Genomic DNA, 6,663 nt, shown 5'->3' on the forward strand with positions numbered 1-6,663 from the left:
TGGCGATTTTGTAGTTAAGACAAAATTGAAGATTTATTTATAAACTCTATTTATTCTTTTCATTTTCTTTTCTTTAACTTCTTATTTTTTTGTTTTATTTATTTCTAAAATTATGAAATTCGATTAATTATAAAATATTCAATATGCCTATCAAATTAAAGATCACGATAAGAGCTTTAATTTGATATAGTTTATGTAAATATAAGATTTAAAATGTAAAAATTATATTAGTTTAAATATTAAAATTTTAAAAATTTCTCTCTCCTCTCTCATCTTTTTTTTTACTAAATCTATTCTTTAATTCATTTTTCATTATTTTTTAATTTTGTAATTTTTTTTACGATTCATAATTTAAAATAAAATATTAAAATATTTAAGTCAACTAACTCACATTTCTAACAAACGTTTATTTACAGTTCTAGAATCTATAAAAAGGGTTTTATTTTCTTTTTCTTTATCTTTTTATTTCTTTGTTTGTTCCTTTCAAAATTTTTGAAATTCGTTTAATTATAAAATATTTAATATGCATATTAAATTAAAGATTGTGATAAGAACTTTAATTTGATATATTTTATTTATAATATAAAATTTATATTTATTTAAAAATTAAAATTTTTAAAAATGATCTCTCCTCTCATTTTTTTTTGAATAATTTTTTTTATTGTTTAAATTTTTAATTTTTTAACTTATTTTTTTATTTACATAATATCAATTTTTTTTATTATTGTGGATTCTTTTTTTTTCAATATTCAATAAAATATATTTAATTAGTTAAAGTTAATTTTTTTTATTATATGTATAAATGTGATATTGAGTTGTTATCAATTTTATATAAATTTAGAAATATAAAAATATTTCCCGTGCATTGCACGGGGTGCAAATGCTAGTTTAACATATTCATATATCTCGAATTCATCACATGATTATCTATACATATATCTCAAAAACAGCAGAGTCCCATTCCTTAACAAGAAGTACATCCAAAGTTGTCATTCAGCATCACGTGCACATTCCTTAACATGAGCATAAAAACAAAAACCACCTTTTTAAATAAATTCATTCAATAAAAGAAAAGAAAAGAAAAGAAAAGAAATTACTTATAATGTTATTTAACATATTCATGCTAACGTCTAACCCGTCGAAATTCGATGGGAATTATTTTATGTCATCATTTCTAATTATTTATAACATATGAAATAGTTTATATATAAATTATTTCTTTAATTAATTTGATATGATCAAATTAAATTAGTAATACAATATTTGAAATAATATTAATCTTAATCACTTTCGCAAATTAAATGTAGGTTGTGATAATAGAAATACACTTTTATATAAATATTCATTTGATGAAGTTTATAACAAGTTGATGTGGGATTGAATATTTTAGAAGAAAAAAATATGTAAATTTGAAGTATGATATGATGTACGATTGATGTGTCGCATCTGCTATTAATCGTATATCGATTATATTTACACTCTCCGTCCCTCAAACATTTTTTTTTCTATTTTGGTTCGTCCCCAAAACATCTTCCTAACCTATTTTTGGAAACAATTTCACTAATTATTATTCTTACAATTTCACTTTTTGTGGGACTCGTTCTCCACTTTCACTAACTATCACTTTTACAATTTCACTTTTTGTGGGACTCATTCTCCACTTATCAAATACATAACTAACTTTTATTAAAACTCGTGTCATCCTCTCTTAAGATGATGTTTGGGGGACGGAGGGAGTATTAAGTTTGTTCAAATTCTTTAAATTTGACAGATAAGAAATAATTTAATTAAACATATGGCATTTGAGTATCATCTCATATGGACCTAATAAGACTAGATAATCATATGAAGCTATAAAGACCGCATATGACATTTGAAAGTCAAAATTTTGAAAACCATATTCTTTGGAGTTTGAAATACCACATCTGAATTTGAGCATCATCTTATATGGAGCTTGAAGATTATAACTTACTTGTGAGTATCATTTTGTCTAGAGTTTGTGAAACTATAATTAAGTTATGAGAATAATCTCGTTTGGAGCTTGACATGCCATCCCTGACTTTTGAGCACCCTCTCGTGTGGAACTTGAAAAATCACAACTTAGTTTTGAGCATCATCATTTTGTCTGAAACTTAAAATGTCATAACTGAGTTTTGAGCATTATCTTGTCTGAAGTTTGAAAACCATAACTGACTTGTGAGCATCATCTCGTCTAGAGTTTGAAAGATCATAATTGAGTCTTGGTAATCTCGCCTCTTATTTATGAGCATCATCTCTAAAACTTGAAAGACGAAAAATTGAGTTACGAGCATCATCTCGTCTCAAACTTTATACAACATTGTCAAATTTGAAATCATATATATAGTTAATTATTTAAGTGAATACATCTATATATAAACGTATTATATATATACATGTTAATTTGTGAGTATGATGTGATAAACTTAAACTAATATTATATAATAAAATAAAATACAAATATAAATCTTTTTTTAGATATGGAAATTGATTAAAAATTTAAAAAAAATGAATGAAAATTGAGGAAAATTAAAATAGAGTGATTATACGGCACCACGTAGGATAGGATTTATTTTTCTATTATATATAATGTAAAAATTGATATATATATATATATATATATATATATATATATATATATAGGGGAAGGCTAAAATAAGAACGCTTCTTAAAATATAAATTAGGAACCATTTTCAGCCCTTAGATCATCAAGATCTACGATTGATTCATCACCTTGTTGGATAAATTCATGGTCCTGAGTTCGAATCCCAAATGTAGCAAAAAAATTATTTTTCGCAATTCATGCCTTTATACAGTTTATTCATGCATGTTATACATAAAATTCATGCATTTTTGCTGGTTCGTAATTCTTAAAATAAGGGTGATTTATTGAATAACTGCCCCTATATTGTCACGACCGCACTTGCTAAGGATAGCAAATTCGGGGAAACCGCGACTAAGGGAGGGAATTTAGGAGCGGGAGTAAGAAAGGGGCATATTCGGTTTCTTGATGACTCGACTTGTATAAGGAAATCAATCGAAATATCTAGATATCAATGAAGGCCACAAGGGGACCGTACATAATATTATCCCAAAACGGGGTACTCAATATTTTTAGTACATTATTAAATAATACATATTGTTTGACATAATATCTTAACATAATCAGTGTTCGCAGCGGAATAACAATTTGAGTATATGTATGAAGACATATACTCTACTCTGAGGTAATCATCCTAGTTTGACAAAGCTCCGCTTGCACACTACATCCTCGATCACCGCTCAACCTGCACATTTAAAAATACATGCAGGGCTAAGTACAAAAGTACTTAGTGGACACTTGCCGAAATTTACATACATGCATAATATTTTATTGTCAAGCCTTTCAACAGTAGTAAGATACGAGGGTTTTCCTTTAAAGACTCGTATTTACCAAACATAATATCATTTCTTTCATCAATAACCCGCGCAGGTATTTTATATCATTAATCACCATATCAGTAACTCGTGCCGAGAGGGAGGCCTCCCTCTACGGACACTATGATCGGCCAACCCGCTAGATGACTCACGATCACAAGGTGTACACTAATTCCGAAGGGATTTGCGGTCCCATCCAGAATCCGAATTCGATTAACATCAGATAGGCAATTAATAATAAAACATAAAGCATTTAGGCATTGACAATATCATTTAAATTCATAAGCATAAAGTCTTAGCAATTCTAATATATAATTTTAGTTTATACGTAGAAAGCCTACCTGAATAGCAGACTCACGGTTTAGCTCTAACTCTGGTGCTTGACCTTTAATCCGAGAAAATAAAATAAGATTCTAATTCTCGAAAAATCTCAATAAATGAGGATGCGTGAAATGATTATGCATGACTCATATTCTTTTAATTAAATTATGAGATGCTAATCCTATTTAAGGAATTAAAGCTCGTCTTATGAGGTCGGATTATTAATCTTTAATAATCTACTCATCTTAAAATAATCTAATTCACTTACTAATTAATAATTAGTAAGTCTTAAAATCTTCTCTAATTAAATATAATAGAATAATTATGAAGGCCCAATTAAAATAAAATAATCAAGGCCCAAAAGGAATTTAATTTGAGCCCAAAAGAATAAATTCGAAGCCCAATGCATTAATAATATTAAGCCCAACATCAATTAATTTCTAGAGCCCAACAAATGAGGCCCAAGATAATAAAATCATGAAGCCCAATAAGTGAGCCCATCATCATCCTTAAAATAATTAGTAAATTTTAATATTAATCTTATCTCGACAAAACCTTAAACCCAAAACATTATCACATAACTATCATTTAGGTTCGAAACTATTTATTCGAACATCAACATGCGCATTAATCATAACTCGTTCTATTTATGTCATCAAGTCAAATATTCCGTTATTTAAAAACAAATCCTATAATATTACATAGACAAATTATATCATCATAGATCATGCTTTCTTATTTTTTTAAAATCGTTTAATCATTTTCAAATAATCCATATTAATAAGTCATTTGAAAAGAATTAATTTAAATGAGAGTTTAACTCGAAATATTTCATTTTATAATCCATTTATAAATACTTGAAATAAAGAACTCCATTTAAATAATTAATTTAAAGGTCAATATATAATTAAATTAATCAAGCTCAATTTAAATTAATAATTAAGAGCTCAAATAATTTAAATAGATATAAGCCCAAATTAATTAGATAAATTAAGTCTATCATGTTTTTCTTTGAATAAGGCCCAAACAATTTAATTAAATCGGCCCAAGAGTTTAATTAAATCGGCCCAAGAATTTAATTAAATCGGCCCAAGAGTTTAATTAAATCGGCCCAAGAGGGAGCCCAATATTTTCGGCCCAAACCCGGCTCAAACCCGGCCCAAACCCGGCTGAAACCCGGCCCAAACCCGGCTCCCTTTTCTAACCTAAATATACACACACAAACACCTCCCAACACACACACACAAGCTTATCTCTCTCTAACTCTATCTCTCGGTTCTCTCTCTCCCTACTCTCTCTGCTCTCTCTCTTTACTCTCTCTGCTCTCTCTCTTCGATCTGCCGCCGCCGCTGCCGTTCAACGGCGCCGTCGCCGCCGGCGAGCGGCGCGGCCTCTCCTCCTCTCTCCCTGAACTCTTCCCCCCCCTCTTCTCCTCTATCTCTCTCGCTCAATCTCGGCCGGGAAAGGCACAGCAGCGCAACCACGCCGCCGCTCCGTCGCCTCCGCCTCTCTTCCATGGCAGATCCGCCGCCGCTGCAACTGGATCTCGGCGTGCACCGTCGACTGGAAGCCGCTGGAGCTGCTGCTGCTTCGCCGGGAGTCGAGCTGTCGCCGCCTGGAGCTGCTGCTGCTCGCCCGGAGTCGCCGCTGGCTGGCCTGCGATCGACGGCCAGCAGCTCGCTGGAGGAGCGCCGCCGTCAGCCGCTGCCGTTGGCAGCAAGAATCCGGCAGCCGCCTCTCCTGGAGTCGCCGTCGCCGTGAGTCGCTGTGAGGAGCCGAGCACCGTCTCACAAAGGTAAGCCCCGGATCTCCCTATTCTCATTTCATTTTAAATTAAAAAACTGAAACTCCTCTTTCCCTTTCTTGGCAGATCGGAGACAACCGCGGCTCCGTCGCCGTCCGTCAACCGCCGGCGACGACGAGCCACCGAGGCTGCCCTCCCCCTGACCTCGACTCACACACGCAATCAGCCAACACAAAGGGTTTTTGTGCGAGAATCATATACTGTAATTGCTCAAATAAAAGTTTTAACTCTTTCCTTGTAACTTCAGTTCACAAGTACATATTTAGTAACTGTAAATCTATGAATTTGCTACTCATTTTCTTCATTTATCAAAGCATATGTAAATCTGAGTTAATGAGCATGTGTTGGTATTCTGGAATTGATGTATACAATTGAAGGATAATAAATAAATTAGAAATATAAACCTTGAATGATGAAAGATGTGGTGTCGTTTCTTGGCTGCGAGAGAGATGGTAGATGAATGTGAGAGGTGGGAATTGGCTGAAAAATGGTGTAGGTTATAAAAGAAAAAAAATGGGGTGGCTTGGATGGAAATTCTTCAGCTTACAGGTATGAACACTTTCAGCCTGCATGTAAGACTGAAGAATTTCCTTCAGCATGCGCTCCAAATTTCTTCAGCTGGCATGTAAGACTGAAGAATTTCCTTCAGCATGCGTAGTAAGAATTTCTTCAGCATGCTAGGATTATTCAACTTTAATCAATAAAAAAAAAAATCTAAGAGATTAATATATTAATTATATGGTTCCAAACTCATTTAAATACATTAAGACATATAAGCCTAATTCTTATTGAAGCATAAAATCCATTTGAACTTGCTTCTAACATAAAATAAATTACTCATGGGCTTAAGTAAACAATCGATAAAAGATTCATATTTAACACTTCAGTGTTAAATTCTCCACAATAAATTAATGGACTCAAAATATATTTTGAGTGCATCATCTAATAAAAAAAAATAAATCATCACATATATAAATTATCAATTTCATATAAGTTCGTATTTTATAAATGGATGCTGAACTCTAATTACCATAATCAATCCTTAAATCAGTAATTAAAAGTATATAATCCTTAATAAAAAGTCGGGTCATTACATACTATCC

General features: G+C 31.9%; 1 long non-coding RNA gene across 1 annotated transcript; it reads left to right on the forward strand.

Annotated features, from left to right (window-relative positions):
* Positions 1-5,307: 5,307 nt before the first annotated feature.
* Positions 5,308-5,864, forward strand: LOC130986858 (uncharacterized). Its single transcript, XR_009089454.1, has 2 exons — positions 5,308-5,551; positions 5,627-5,864. It is a non-coding gene; the product is annotated as an uncharacterized LOC130986858 (long non-coding RNA).
* The last annotated feature ends 799 nt before the right edge of the window (positions 5,865-6,663 follow it).

The sequence above is a fragment of the Salvia miltiorrhiza genome, chromosome 5, assembly GCF_028751815.1.
Source record: "Salvia miltiorrhiza cultivar Shanhuang (shh) chromosome 5, IMPLAD_Smil_shh, whole genome shotgun sequence".
NCBI lineage: Eukaryota > Viridiplantae > Streptophyta > Magnoliopsida > Lamiales > Lamiaceae > Salvia > Salvia miltiorrhiza.